The following is a 16,959-nucleotide window of genomic DNA, read 5'->3' on the forward strand; positions in this document are numbered from 1 at the left end:
ATGTGCACACTCGAGGACAGACTAATGGAAACTAATTTACGAGAGGATCTAGGAGAGAGTTATAATGTGGTCCATGATGTGTATGGAGTATGTACAGTGTATGGTATTTTGTAGCAGGGTTCAGAATTTGCTCCAGAAAACTTTGCAAAATTTTTTTACCTCCTGGGCATGGGAGGTGTGGTAGGCTGAATAATACACACTCCCCCCCTCCCCAAAAATATGTTCACATCCTAATCCCTGGAACCTGTGAATATGCTACCTCACATGGATGAAGATACTCTGAAGGTATGATTAAGGGTCACATGGAGATGAGGATTGCAATGGGGAGATGATCTTGGATTATCCAGATGAGCCCAATGTAATCACAAAGGTTCTTACAGGAAGGAGGCAGGGGTGTCAGAGAAGGAGATGTGATGATAGAAGCAGAGATCGGAGTGATGCAAGGCCAAGAGCCACAGAATTCAGGCAGCCTCTAGAAGTTGGAAAAGGCAAGGAAATGGATTATCCTTTAGAGCTTCCAGAAGGAATGCACCCCTGCTGACTCCTTGATTATAGGACTTTTGACCTTCAGAACTATAAACGAATAAATTTGTCTTGTTTTATGCCCCTAAGTTTATGGCAATTTGTTACAGCAGCAATAAGAAACTAATATAGGCGGAGTCAACAGAGTGTTTTCAATTCGCCAAGCACAGCTTGGTGAAAGTATTACTGGAGCAGAGAGAATAAGAGCTAGAGCTGTACAAGAGGAAGTGGGAGGGTGAGTAGGAGCTAGACTAGGCAGGACCTTCTAGGCCATTGAAGGAGAGTGTCATGGCCATATTTACCTTTTGAGAGATCACTTAAGACTGCAGAGGAAAGAATGGAGCTCATGCTGGGAGACTAGTTGTAAAAACACTGCAATAGCCCAGGTGAGAAATATTGGTAGTCCTGGTCAGGATGGTGGCAACAGTTGGGATGGAGAGAAGCAGAAGGATTCAAGAGACATATGGGACAGAGAATCAAAAGATTTGATGATTGATGCAGTGTGAGAGGTGATGACAGAGAGGGAGGTGTCAAGGATGAAGTCTAGGTTCTTAGTTTAAGCAACCCAGTCAGCAGAATCACCATTTTCTTAAAAAAAAAAATATATATATATATATATATATATATATATATATATATATATATATATATATATTATATTATATATAAAATTTCAGAGAGGAAGAGAGAGATTGAAACATCAATAATCAGAGAGAATCATTGATCGGCTGCCTCCTGCTCTCCCCATACTGAGGATTAAGCCTGCAAATGGGCATATGCCCTGACTGGGAATTGAACCATGACCTCCTGGTTCATAGGTCAACACTCAACCACTGAGCCACGCCAGCCGGGTGAACCACCATTTTCTAAGGAAGGGAAGAATGCTAGAAGAGAAGAATTTTGGTGGGAAGATCAAGAATATAATTTTGACATGTTCAGCCTGAGGGTGTCACTGAGGCAATGCAGTGGAAATGGCAAGTAGGCATTTGAATATATAGGGGCAGGAGATTCAAATTAGGGAGTCCGAAATTTAATGGTAAATGAAGCCATAGTGGAGATTGCCTAGGAAGAGAGAAGCAAGTAAGAGGAGGGCCGAGGAAATAGCTCTAAGGAAACCTAAGATGAAGCAGAGGAGAAGATGTCAGAAAAGGAGATCTGGAAATGACTAGAAAGCAGGGAGAAAAAAAGGAGGGTGTGGAGTCACTGAATTCAAAGGAACAGAGAATTTTTCAACAAAGAGGAAGTGACCATGAGGTCAAGGAAAATAAGGACTAAAAGTATCCCTTGTACATGAAAATCATTGCTGACCTTTGCATGAATTTGATGTGGGGGAATGGGAACAGTACCTAGGACTTGCCATCTCCTCTACACTGAGTGGCCAGATTATTATGATCTCTAAACGCATAATAAATAATAACCTGGCCACTCAGTGTGTGTGTGTGTGTGTGTGTGTGTGTGTGTGTGTGTGTGTGTATACATATACATTTTTTTTAGAGGCCTGGTGCATGAATTCGTGCACGGGTGGGGTCCAGCCAGCCTGGCCAGGGGGAGAGGACATGGGCGGTTGGCCAGCCTGCCTGCTGGTCAAACTCCTGGTAGAGGGGACAATTTGCATATTAGCCTTTTATTATGTAGAATATACACTAAGTGGCCTGATTATTATGCATTCAGAGATCATAATAATCTGGCCACTCAGTGTAAGTGTTTCTGGCAGTCGTGAGAACACGCTCTTCAGGAAAAGTTACACGGTGGTGAGAAGACCACCACCAAGGCGCACACACACATGTACTTTGTAGGTGGTGGACAAGACTCCAGACCTTCACCACACTTCCTTGTTCACTTGTCTCCTTTGGCCAGGATGACTCCATCACTTGCTGTCTCTTAGCTCCCTAGTCCTTGCTTGGTGCCATCTTGGGCTCCAATCTTGGTTATTCTGAGACTTGAACCATGAATTCACCCACCCTCTCCTTCTCTTTCTTCTTTTCAGTCTCCTGGTGTTATTAGAGAGATTTTGTGTCTCAGGGGAGTCTGAGTTAATCAACATTCCATTGCAACTGTTTCTTTTATTTTTTCTTTATTTTTTTGTTAATCCTCACCAAAGAATATTTTTTCCATTGCTTTTTAGAGAGAGTGGGAGGGTGGGAGGGAGGGAGAGAGAGAGAGAGAGAGAGAGAGATAAGAGACACATTGCTTAGTTACCTCCCACACGCGCCCTGACCAGGGATTGAACAGGGAATCAAACCTGTGACCCTTCGGTGTGTAGGCCAACGCTCTAACCACTGATCCACACCAGCCAGGGCTCATTGCAACTGTTTCTTATCCGGTGTGTATGCAGTGGTTCTTTATCAGGAAAGTGGCCAGTCCTATGAACAAAGGACAGTAGGATATGAGGTAGGCAAGTTCAGGGAGAAGTTTAAGGGGAGGATCCAGTAAGTCTTTTCCCTCATAAGGAGCCAGGAAGGCTATTGGAAAAGCAAAAGAGTTGCCCTAGGTTGAAGGTTTACATACTCGGAAGAGAAAAGATTCCTCTACTTTTTTTGTCTACTGAAATTCAGCTTACATCTAATTCAGATGGAATTCTTTGAGCATGACTATGAGGTATATATAGGGATCCAACATTCTCCACCCCATGAGTCAACAGAGCATAAGAATGGGAATAGAAACAGGTGTTCCTCAGGCCATGCTGCCAAATAAAACTTACCCAAGACAAAAGTGACTCTCTCACTGAAAGTGGAGTGCCAACAGGAATGCTGAGAGAGAGAGAAAAAAAAAACAACCAGTGAAAGAATGAAGTCATTTGGAGGGAAAGGCATAAAAGAAGAAAAGGGTTATACAAGGAGTTACACAAGGGAAACACAATACAGTTCTGGCTTATGAAATAAGCTTGAGCGCTGAAAAAATAATTGCAGTAACTGGGAATAATATCAGAGTTCTGAACTTGGGTTTGAACACAAACATAGCTTTTTTTTTTTTTTGTAAATGTGGGGGTGGTTATTTTCCCCTTCACTAGTTCCTTTGCCCTTCAGATTTGAAAATTATGCTCTCAAGTAAAACAAAATAATTTTCTGGGAAAGTGCTTGTCCTGGCTCTTCCCTCAGGATCTGTTGAATAAGTTAGTACTTGAGGAATGATAGCCACAGGTGACTACTCTGGCATCAATAAATAATTGAGTATTGTAGTCAGAGTTCTTTTCATAGACTTGTGATCTCCTCTTCAGAGATCAACTGAAGCCCAGCCCTCTCACTTTACATATGAGGAATTGGACATGGAAAGATGAAGCAATTTTCCCAAAACCACAGAGCTACTTTGTGGCAGATGGAGGCCTGGAACTTCCAGGTCAGGTGTCTACTAAGCTAAGCTGTCATGCTTGAATGTATTGAAACAGCAGCAGCCCCCATAACTGAGAGCTTCCTGAGGCCAGGAGGTAGTATCTCCAGTTCTCACAACCAAACCTTTTTTAAAAAAATTTTTTTTATTGATTTCAGAGAGGAAGGAGAGGGAGAGAGAGAGAGAGAGAAAAAAAAAAAACAACCCCAGAAATGATGAAAGAAAGTCATTGATCAACTGCCTCCTGCACGCCCCATACTGGGGATAGAGCCCACAACCCGGGCATGTGCCCTGACTGGGAATCGAACCGTGACCATCGACGCTCAACCACAGAGGCACACCGGCCAGCTGTTAAGCATTCTTATAGAATCTATAAGCCTGCCCAAAAATAAGATTCACATCAGCTCTAGTTACTATTTATAGTAACTAAATAAATAAACGCATGGAAGGAAGGAAGGAGAGAGAGCGAGAGAAAAAACTAGAAACAACCTAAATGATTCCACACATAACATAAAATAAACCTTTGTAATATAATACTGAGTGTAAAAAGCTAGTTTCAGAAGTCTTCTTATAGCACACTACTCTTATTATGAAGTTCCTTCTTATTTATTTTTTGTTAATCCTCACCCGAGGATATTTTTTCCATTGACTTTTTTAGAGGAAGTGGAAAGGAGGGGGAGAGACACACACAGAGAGAAACATCGATGTGAGAGAGACACATCAATTGGTTTCCTTCTGCCCGTGACCCAGAGCCAGGGATCAAGCCTGCAACCGAGGCACGTGCCCTTGACCGGAATTGAACCCAGGACCCTTCAGGCCACGAAATTCCAACAATAGAAATGAAATAATCTAAGCATACATTGTGTGATAAAATAAGTTTTTGTACAAGCCAGAAAACGTTACAATTCTGGGCAGTGCATCCAGCAGGCCGAAAGTGCCAGCGAAATGCTTCACGCTCCCCAGGAGCAGCTCTCAGCTCCCCACGCCACAGGAATGGGTGGATGAAAACCCCAGCTCTCTTGCCTCTCTGGCTGGGAGAACTCTGGTGTCTGGAGCTTCCAAGAGTTCCCCAGAGGGATGGAGCTGCGGTTACCTGCCGGGTAACTCTCCTGATTGCAGGCCCTCCAGTGGGCTGGCTTCCCTGCACCCTGGTGGTGTTTTTTCCCATCATCTCACAAACAATCCACTTGCATATGGTCTGCTTTGGGGGAAAAACCCAAACTAATCTCATATCTAAGATCCTAATGGTGACACTTTTAGCTTGAACACAGGACTCTGGGAAAATTAATGGAAGATCCCTTTTTAAGCATGGAAAGTGGGCGCTTTCGTCCTAACCGGTTTGGCTCAGTGGATAGAGCATTGGCCTGCAGACTCAAAGATCCCAGGTTCGATTCCGGTCAAGGGCATGTACCTTGGTTGCGGGCACATCCCCAGTAGGGAGCGTGCAGGATGCAGCTGATCGATGTTTCTCTCTCATCGATGTTTCTAACTCTCTATCCCTCTCCCTTCCTCTCTGTAAAAAGTTAAAAAAAAAGAAAGAAAGTGGGTGCTTTCACCAACAATCTGGTATTATATGTCATCCAGATGTGACCCAGGGGTCCTCATCCTGCCAGGGACTGAGGTGAAGTGTCCTGCCCTGCTCCCATTCTCTTCTTTGGGTGTCCCCACCCCACCCTCAGATCCCACAGTCCATCACAGTCCTCAGCGGCCCCCAGGATGTCTGCGTGAACTAGGTTCTCCCAGCCACCTCTGTCACTGCTCTTCTTACAGCTGCTGCTGAAACAGACACCTCCTTCGCCAGAATCCGCATGGAACAAATCACCCCAAAAACAAGCATTTGCGAACGAAATGCCAGTTGCAAAATTGGTGGGGAGAGAGAGGAGACACGGGCAGTACAACCTCAGCCCTTTAAAACATTTTTTTTTAATTTTCACTTACAGTTTGCATTCAATATTATTTTGTATTCATTTCAGGTGCACTGTGTTAGTGGTTAGACGAGCACATACTTTACAAAGTGTTTCCCTGATATTTCCAGTAGCCAACCAGCAGCACACATAGTTATTATAATATTATTGACTATATTCCCTATGCTATACTTTATCCTCAGCCCTTCTTAAAGACCTGCCACCCCCCACCCCACCCCCTCTGTTTTTTCCTTCAGTCTACTCCCTCTCCCTGCCAAGATCAACAGGGAGTGGGGGGGAGGGAGGTGACATATACAACTCTCCACAGTTCCAACCCTAAACTTGTATCTCCAAACCCACCAAGATGCTCTGCAACAAAAAGGAAGTTATAGGGCTAATTAGCAAATTGTTCTTCCTACCACATCTAAGACTATAGGCAAATACTTAACAGGAATCTTTCTGTTTTGAATGGGGAAAGTCTAGCTCTTCAACAGCGTCCGTTCAAAACTTCTTTCCAAGTTATGGTTAGATGAAAAGTGAGGCGATACTTATCACTCCTTGCCAGTCATGTGTCTATCAACTTGACATGAAGGACTTGGGGGAGGTAGTTTTATTTATTTATTTAAAAATATTTTTATTTATTTCCGAGAGGAAGGGAGAGGGAGAGAGAGATTGAAACATCAATGATGAGGGAGAATCATTCATTGATTATCTGCCTCCTACACGCCCCACACTTGCGATCAAGCCCGAAACCCAGGCATGTGCCCTGACCGGGAATCGAACTATGACCTCCTGGTTCCAAGGTCGACAGTGAAACACTGAGCCACATCGGCTGGGCGAGTTTTATTTTTTCTAATGGGGCTTGTCTGTGGGAAGCAATTTCAATTTTACAGGACACATCTCCTCCTATTTTTTTTTTTAGTTTCACTTCCTCTGCTTGTTTAGGTTTTCAAGTCATGGCAGAGTGAGAAGCTTTGGCAACTGAATAACCCCCTCAGCAATTATCCAGTGCCGGATTTACTGGCTCTCCCATACTTCAGAGGCTGATTTTGGGCAATTTACATAACTTTTTTGAGCCTCAGTTTTCTCATCTGTAAATGGGTTACTCATGTGTGCTTTGCAGGATTACTGCACCTAACACAGCCCTGGCACAAAGAAGCCCAGCAGCCAATGTCAGGTACCTTTTCTATATACACTGAGTGGCCAGATTATTATGATCTCTGAACGCATAATCATCTGGCCACTCAGTGGATATCCTATATAATAAAAGGCTAATATGCAAATTGTCCCCTCGACCAGGAGTTCGATCAGCAGGCAGGCAGGCCGGCCAACCGCCTATGTCCCCTCCCCCTGGCCAGGCTGGCCGGACCCCACCCATACACGAATTCATGCACCGGCCCTCTAATACACACACACACACACACACACACACACACACACACACACACACTGAGTGGCCAGATTATTATGCATTCAGAGATCATAATAATCTGGCCATTCAGTGTAAAGAGGAGTATAAGGGATACCCTGCAATATATTGAGCTCAGCACCATCCAATAGAGATCTAATGTGAGCCCCAAATGTGAGCCCCAGATGTAACTTTACATTTTCTGGAAGTCACACAAGAAAGGGTTAAAAGAACCAGCTGAAATTAATTTTAATAACATACGGGGTGGGCAAAAGTAGGTTTACAGTGGTCCGAGTTATGATGATTACAATCGCTTTTTTTTTTAACTCAACAAGAATAAACTCTGTGTTTTGTGTAGTCACAACTGCAAAGCTACTTTGGCCCACCCCTGTATTTGACTTAGCCAACATATCAAAACGTTATCATTTCAACATGTAATCGATATCAAAATTAGTAATGAGAGAGTTTGTGTTCTTTTTCTTTTTTCATACTAAGTCTTTGAAATCCAGCATGAATTTTATACTTGTGACACGTCTTAGTGGGGGCCCACACATTTCAATAAGCCCCATGTGGCCAGTGCAGTCTTAGCACTATGAATGGGATTGAATCTCTTTAAATTTTGAGGTCTGGCCTTTTAAATTGTATTTTAGCACAGATTTTAAATTGGGGAAGTGCTTGGCCCAGTCATGTCCCCCCCCACCCCACCCCGCCACTTTTTTTTTTTTTGGTTACTCCTCACTGGAAGATATTTTTTCCATTGATTTTTAGAGAGAGTGGGAGATGTGGGAGATGAGGGAGGGGGAAGGGGGAGAGAGAAACATGACTTGGGAGAGCCACATCAATTGGTTGCCTCCTGCACATGCTCCAACTGGGGCAGGGAACTTGCAACCCAGGTACATGCCCTTGACAGGAATGGAGCCTGCAACCCTTGGGTTTGCGGGCCAATGCTCTAACCACTGAGCAATGCTGGACAGGGCAGTCCTGTTCCTTTAATATCACTAATTTATACTTGTCTCATATATGAGATAGAGCATGGGACTGATTATCCTAGAGCAGGAATCCCTAATCTCTTTGTGGGGAATGGCTGTTTTTCTTTTCTTTTATAAATCTTTATTGTTGAAAGTATTACATATGTCCCCTGTTTTCCCCCTTCTAGCCCGCCCCCGACTCCCACCCCAGGCCTTCACCACCCTATTGTCTGTGTCCATGGGTGAAGCCTATATGCATACAAGTTCTTTGGTTGCTCTCTTCCCACCCCCCACCCCCCGCCTTCCCTCTGAAGTTCATCAGCCTGCTCCATGCTTCTATGTCTCTGGATCTATTTGGTTCATCAGTTTATTTTGTTCATTAGATTCCACATATGAGTGAGATCACGTGCTGCTTATCTTTCTCTAACTGGCTTATTTCGCTTAGCATAATATGGCTGTTTTTCTTTTCCTCAAAACTTTTCTTACCCTTTGAGACACCATGGAGGGAGCTGAAGAGTATCATGCTAAGTGGGGCGGTGGGGAGGCTGTGACTTGTCAAACAGCTTGGATGGATGATAGCTGTCCTAGACTTGTGTTTCGCAGAGAATAGGTGGCACCTTAGATGTCAGAGTCCACTGCAAATAATGGCTCATGCTCAGTTAGTTATGGGCACTAAGTAAATATTAATAGAATTGATAAGATCGTGTTTTGGATAAAAACAGAAGAGCAGTAGACTCTGACAAGGCTCTGTATAATTAACCTTCATCTTTTGGGGCAAAGGAGAACTGAAGAAGGCCATTCATGTTATCTATCCTTGGTTCATATTTTTGGAATTTGCTCCCACCTAGGGATTCCAAGGATTTCCTACATGTCAATCTAACCAGCATATCACTCAAAGCACACTTTAGTGTTTCTTGTGTTGTTGGCATTTTGCTCAGTTTCCTTCCAGACGTTTTTCTATAAAGTTTTTGTGATCTCTTCATAGCTGAGCTCAAATTTAACACACAATTTTGTATCTCACTTTTACCAACTTATAATGTTTGCATTTTCCATGTTATTATATAGATTTCATATTATATATGTATTTTTTTTGTTGATTTCAGAAAGGAAAGGAGAGGGAGAAAGAGAGAGAGGTAGAAACATCAATGATGGGAATCATTGATTGGCTGCCTCCTGTACATCCCAAACTGGGGATAGAGCCCACAAACCACGCATATACCCTGAACGGGAATCAAACTGTGCCCTCCTAATTCATAGGTCAACGCTCAACCACTGAGCCATGCTGACGGGGCTCATGTAATATATGTTTAATGACAGTATAATGGTCCATTGAGTGCACGTGCCATGATTTAGGTAACCATTCTCCATTTTTATTTCCCTTATTCTGGATATGATAGGATATAATTTTGTTCCATAACACTTAGTCACCAGAAACATGACCTTTCTTTATCTTTAAAAATAAAATTAAATCTGGGTTTGAATTCCCACATGCATAGCTGACAAAACACCCAACAGCAGCCATCATTGGGGGGCTTTCTCCTGTGTGTATGTTCAGGGTATCTGGAGAATGCTTGGTATGAAAGTTAGACTATGCTTGACTCTAAGCTTGACTCTACCCTGCTGGCCTAAACCATGAAGGAGATGCATGGGCCTATAACTGGAACTTCAGAGGAGGTTTCAGGGTTGGTCTGATTCAGTCGCTTGACAACATCATTGAGGACCCATTTTGTTCCTATTTCTACATTTAACTTGACCCTGGTACTAGATGGTTGCCAATTGACGCTACATGCTTCCTTGTGTGCATTCAGAGATGGGAGGAAGTAGAAAGACAGAAAAGAGAGAGAGGGAGAGAGAGAGAGAGAGAGAGAGAGAGAGAGAGAGAGAGAGAGAGAGAGAGATATTATTCCAGAAGCTTCTTCTGAATAGCAAGCAGGTTTCTTTCACAGACGCCCCCCCCCCCCCCCCCCGAAATGTCTCCTCCTTTCCCATTGTCCTAAATTGGGTCACAAGCCCATCCCTGCACCAAGAGCCATAGCCAGTGGTCAGAATTAAGCTCATTAGTCTTTCAATTGAGACATGTATCTTTTTACTACAAGTAACGTGGGCTATTTCCTCCCAAAAGCACAAATGCACTGCATGGGGAAGTAAACATAGTTACCAATGGAAGAGGAATGAATTTATACAGATGACTAAAATGCCTCCTATACCTTCCAACTTCCGTTTTCAGCCCTAGAAACCAAAACACCCAGCTACACAAACACAGCTAATGAAATCCCCAAGGCACAGCTTCCTAAGCCCACACCCAAAGACCCCCTCTGTTGTAGCTGATCTTCCCCCTTCCTTTGCCCCTCCAAGAGAAGCAAAAACAAGTCACAGATTTACTTTTTCAATTAATGATCCTGCTATACAATCTCTGTACTTAAAATTTTTTTTCTGACTTCCTTTGGGGAGAAAGGTTACTAAGACGGAAAACGCCCCTTAATTACAAATGAAAAGACCAATATGAATGGACTTCAAGAAGATCTGCACCATTAAAATAGTTTGTCCAAAAAATCAAGAATCTGGGCACTTGGAAGAATAGAGCTACTGCTTCAAATCACACACATATTTGATTAAAGATAAATTTAGCAAAACTTTATTAAGTAGCCCTCACTTCTCTAGTTCACTCCTCTTCACACTCTCAAAGCCTACTTTTAAAATTAAAAAAAATGGCTGGTGAATGAATCTTGGACACAATGGAAATCACCTTTAATAGGTAAATGAATAAACAAACTATGGTATATCCAGACCATAACATATTATTCAGACCTAAACATAAATAAACTCTCCAGCCACAAAAATACATGGAAGAATCTTTAGTGCACTTTGCAAAGTGAAAGAAGCCAAATGGAAAAGGCTACATATTGTATCATTTCAACTATAAGATTTTTTGGACAAAGCAAAAATATGCAGGCAGTAAAAAGATCAGTGACTTGCCAGGGTTTGGGGGGAGAGATGTATAGGCAGAGCACGGAGGACTTTTAGGGCAGTGAAACTATCCTGTATGACACCATTTTGGTGAATATATATCATAATACATTTTTCCAAACCCATATAATGTGCAACACCAGGAGTGCATGTTAAGTATGGATTTTGGTTGCTAATGATGTATCAATGTAGGTTCATTGATTGTAACAAATGTACCACTCAGGTGCAAGATGTTGATGGTGGGGAGTTGGTGTGCATGGGGGTGTGGGGGTATGCAAGAACTCCCTGTACTTTCAGCTCAATTTCGCTGTGTACCTAAGATTCTTTTAAACAATTAAGTCTTTTTTTTTTTAAGTGCAGGCTGGTATTATGATAGAATTGAGAGTCAGGAGACCAGGATTCAAACCCAGACTGTCATTTACAAGCTGTGTAATCTTTAATTATTTTAACTTTTCTGTGTCTTAGTTCACTCATCTGTAACATGAGGATAATATTAATCCATCAGATTTACTGTGAAGAGATAACATAGGTACTTTCACAGAGCACACAGTAGTTGCTCAAAAAATGTTGGTTGAGAGTGAAGATGGAAGGAGGAGGAAAAGACAGGGAAACCAGGATTTATTTCATCAAATCAAGTGATGTTGGAGGCAATTTATAACAAGATCCACCAACTAGTGATGATGAGATAATCAGCGGTTATTTCCCCCCCTCCTATGTTCCACTCCACTTTGGATTTGGGCTTTTGGTGTCATCAAATTATGAATTAATAAAGTTTCCATTATTGCTTGGATTACTCAGAACACTACCTTTGCCTTTGTTCTCCATTGAACGCTGATGGGAAGGAATGCAATTTGGGGTGGGTTTTGTTATTGTTGTTGGTTTTCTTTTTCTTTTTAAATTTTTTTTATTGATTTCAGAGAGGAAAGGAGAGGGAGAGGGAGATAGAAACATCAATGACGAGAGAGAATCATCAATCGGATGCCTCCTGCACGCCCCACACTGGGGATCGAGCCTGCAACCCAAGCTTATGCCCTGACCGGGAATCGAACTGTGACCTCCTGGTTCATAGGTTGACGCTCAACCACTGAGCTACACTGGCCGGGCAGTTGCTGATTTTCATTTATCTAATAAATATTTACTAGTATTGTGAATCCAAATAAATAGTGACTGGTACTTAAATGCTGGACACTGGAGAGGAAGCAGTGAATAAGCCAGACTTGGGCCTAGTGGTCACAGAGCTTATGCCTAGTGCTGAAGATTGGCATTAATAAAATTATGCCAGAGTATTTTGAGGGTTAGAGTAGGAAGTACAGAGAACCAGGAAACCATATAGCAAGGGGGAACAAATCACCTTTACGGTCAGGGAAGGCCTCCCTTGATGTCAAAATGCAGAGTATGCCGAGGTCCGAGGAATTAACTAGAAGGAATAGAGGGCTGGATTAGAGTGCATAGGGCAGGACAGCAGTTCTCACTCTTGAGTATGCATCAGAATGAGTTAACTGTTACTGCATAATAAATCAGCCAACGGACAAACATTCAGTCAACAAACTGGGAGAGTTTTTGTGGGTCAGGAGTCCAGGAGCCCACTTAGCTGAGTGCTTGTGGCTCAGAGTCTCTCAGGAGGTTATAGTTGAGGTGCAGGGCAGGGGAGAATTCTGCTTCTAAAGGGACCTGCTTCCAAGCTCAATCTTTTTTTTTTTTTTTTAATTCAAAAGCACTTGTGAGCATTTAATGAACTTTCCTCCTTGTAGCTTCAAGCTACCAGGACACAGGCCCCGCCAGCACCCCTAATGTTCTCCTCAGCTCTTCTGCTGGGGAACTTGGCCTTCACCATGACATGCTGCTTTGGGAGCCTTCCCTTCTTCCCCAGAACGTGGTAGCAGCCCGACCGCACCACGTCAGTGACAGGAGCAGCTCCAGTCTTGTTTTTGGCAGCATTTACCCGTGTCTGCTCATGGACCAAGGTCCACGGTTTATCAAGGTTGACAGTTGGGCAGAAGGTCTGGTTCCTCTTTAAGTAAGGTGACCAGATTTTAACATTGGTAAAGCGGGACACCATTGACCGGGGAGGGGGGGGGAGGAGTTCTTGATTAAAAATTTGGTCTATATGGAGCAACAAAAATTTTCATAGAACGCAAAAATAGTATTGTATTATATTTTTTTAAATTTCAACATAAGTACAATTTACAAATATAATAAATAAAAATTATGTATAGTATTATTTTATTCTTTGGCATATTTCTCATTTGAGTGAATTTTTTTTAGTAGATTGCTGTCGTTGTTTAAAAGGTCATGAATTTGCCGTAACGTAAGTCGTAAGTGTCACTTTCAAGGCCGGCGCTAGACTTTTTGCCGCCACTATAAAATATAAATAATACGAGGACTGTCTGCTAAATTCAAGAAAATTTATGTATTTATGAAATAAGTAAGTAAATTACTTACCTAAATGATCTGAATAGCTGATTTGTAATGACATCACTTGTTTAACTAGCTTACTAGCACGCAGTACGATGTGTATCGTCTGAGAGACAGTTACAAAATGTTTTCGTCATTGCCAATCCCAAAAAATGCCTTTGTTCATTAAGTCCAAACAATGGTGGTCGAATTCTAACAACTGATCAACAATGCGAACTTTGATAAGTAGTTCTCGATAATCAGTTCTCAACAATTATTTGTTATTATTAAAGTTTAACATTATAAAATTAACAAAAATAATATAAAACTCATATCCTGGCTAAATAGCCACATGGCCGCCGAAAACCGTATATTCCCTTCCCGTTCTCCCGCCATTCCCTGGCTTGTCGTGCATTCGTTCCAAAAATCGGGAGTTTTTTAAAACGCTGCGGGACGCGGGACAAATTGTTAAAAATTGGGACTGTCCTGCCAAAAGCGGGACGTCTGGTCACCTTACTCAAGATGGAAGCCAGTCTTTTTTTAAATTCACTTTATTTTTTAAAATATATTTTTATTGATTTCAAAGAGGAAGGGAGAGGGAGAGAGAGATAGAAACATCAATGATGAGAGGGAATCATTGACCGGCTGCCTCCTGCATGCCTCCTACTGGGGATTGAGCCCCCAACCAGGGCATGTGCCCTTGACTGGAATTGATCAGTCCACCGGCCGATGCTCTATCCACTGAGCCAAACCGGCTAGGGCTGTTCACTTTATTATTATTAGTTTTGCAATATGTGTCCTTTAAATGTTCAGTAGTTATTCTATGGTTATAACATTTTTATTGTTATCATATTTTTTCATTATATTATCTGAATATATTTTATTTTACAGCTTGTCATCAAAAGGTACTGATTTTCCCCAGTTTAATTGAGATATAATCGACATATACCATTGTATAAGTTTAAGGTGTACAACATGATGATTTGATATATGTATACTAGTATATTGCGAAATGATTACTGCAATAAATTTAGTTAACATCCATCAACTCATATAGTTATAAATATTTTTGCCTTGTGATAAGAACGTTTAAGATCCGCTTTCTTAGCAACTTTCAAACCTTCCAGTTATAAGATAAATAAGTTCTGGGGATGTAATGTACAACATAATAGCTATAACCAATAATACCATATTGTATAGTTGACTTTATTTTTTAGAATAGTTTCAGATTTACAGCAAAATTGAGAAGATAGTACAGGAGTTCCCATTCTTGCATTAGCTTGGTACATTTGTTACAATTATTCGGGAACAAATGTTGATACATTATAATTAAGCAAATTTGGTCCCAAGCCCATCCTTTATTCAGAATTTCTTAGTTTTTACAGAATGTCCTTATATCTGTTCCAGAATCCCATCCAGAATAGCACCTTATATTTCGCCACCATGTCTCCTTAGGCTTCTCTTGGCTGTGACAGTTTCCTTGTTTTGAATGACATTGATGGTTTTGAGGAATTACTGGTCATGTACACTGAGTGGCCATGTTATTATGATCTCTGAACGCATAATAATCTGGCCACTCAGTGGATATCCTATATAATAAAAGGCTAATATGCAAATTGTCCCCTCGACCAGGAGTTCGACCGACCAGCAGGCAGGCCGGCCAACCGCCCATGTCCCCTCCCCCTGGCCAGGCTGGCTTCTGAAAGGCCTGGTGCCGGAGCAGACAGGCACCCAGCTCCCCCACTTTTGATGGTCTGCAGCCGCTGAGGGGGGCTACCCTGCTGTTGAGAGGCGCAGGGGGCGGGACTCCCGCCCCCTGCGCCTCTCAACGGCCGCTGAGGGGGGCTGCCGCGGACACCTGGCTACCCTGCAGTTGAGAGGCGCAGCTGGGTGTCCGCGGCAGGCACTCCCGCCCCCTGCGCCTCTCAACAGCAGGGTAGCCCCCCTCAGTGGCAGCGGATCCGTGCCTCTCAATGGCCGGATAGGCCACCCCGAGTCCCGCCCCCCAGCCTCCCGCCGCCCGGAGTGATGGTAATTTACATGTTACTCTATTATTAGATAGGATATATATATATATATATATATATATATATATATATATATATACTGAGTGGTCAGATTATTATGTGTCCAGAGATCATAATAATCTGCCCACCCAGTGTATTTTGTAGGGCTGAAGTTGTTTTTTTTTTTTTTATAATTTTAAATATATTTTTTTTATTGATTTTTCACAGAGAGGAAGGGAGAGGGATAGAGAGCTAGAAACATCGATGAGAGAGATACATCGACCAGCTGCCTCCTGCACACCCCCCACCGGGGATGTGCCCGCAACCAATGTACATGCCCTTGACCGGAATCGAACCTGGGACCCTTCAGTCCGCAGACCGACGCTCTATCCACTGAGCCAAACCGGTCTCGGCTGAAGTTGTTTTATAAGCTACTCTTTGAAGTGAGGTCTCATCACTCTAGCTATCCTCTGTTCGTGAGAAGCGAGTACCGTATTTTCCGGCGTATAAGACGACTTTTTAACCCAGGAAAATCTTCTATACGCCCAGTCATCTTATACGCCAGAAAATACGGTACTACTAGGTCTCTTGAGGAGAAGAATATAAAAGAATTTGTGGCTATATCTTTAAAACCCCCATAGCTTGCCAGACCCCACCCCGGAGTTTCTGATTCAGTAGGTCTGAGGCGGGGGTCCAAGAATTTGCTTTCTAACAAGTTCCCAGGTGACACTCCTGCTGCTGGTCCAGGGATCTTGCTCTAAAAGCCACTGGAAGTGGGGCCTCTGGGCAAGACCTTGGTGTGTGCAGGAGTCAAAAAAAGTTCATCAAGATCTATTTATTTCTCTCAAGACCTTTCTCTTATAACTACAACTCGCACTGAAAGCAACCCTCTAATTTAGCGTCTGGATATTGCCAATTTACACAAAACTATTAGCTAAAAATATATGTGTTGCTGTATAAAAGAGGTACAACAATATCTTGTGTTTATATTTATATCAAATGATTTATTTCATTTGATTGTCACAAATGCCAGGGAGAGAAATCAGGTATCTTCATCTGATATAAGAGGTAACTGGGACACTGAAAGTCTAAGTGACTCGCTTAAGGTCTCACAGCTACTTAACGATAGAACCAAGCTCGGGACTGGGTCATTTGAGCACAATTTCTATAATAATTATTCCCATCTTCTAAGATTTGCCACTTTTTGACCAATCAATAAAACTACCCACAGGACAGTTTAGGTAATCAAATCAACAGAATACATATATTTAAAGTAGCATTTTGTGTAGTGGAAAAGGAAGGAGTGAATCAAGTGATTTTGAAGCTCAGCAACATCAGCAGCATTTGTAGTTTAAGTTGGAAAAAATCTTCCTCTTTACTGATATTCAAATTCTTCCTGCTCACTGACTCCCACAATAGCCAACAAGTACACGCTGCCTACAGGTAGCATCTAAGAAAGTCAC

Source organism: Cnephaeus nilssonii, assembly GCF_951640355.1.
Source record: "Cnephaeus nilssonii genome assembly, chromosome: X".
NCBI classification, from domain to species: Eukaryota; Metazoa; Chordata; class Mammalia; order Chiroptera; family Vespertilionidae; genus Cnephaeus; species Cnephaeus nilssonii.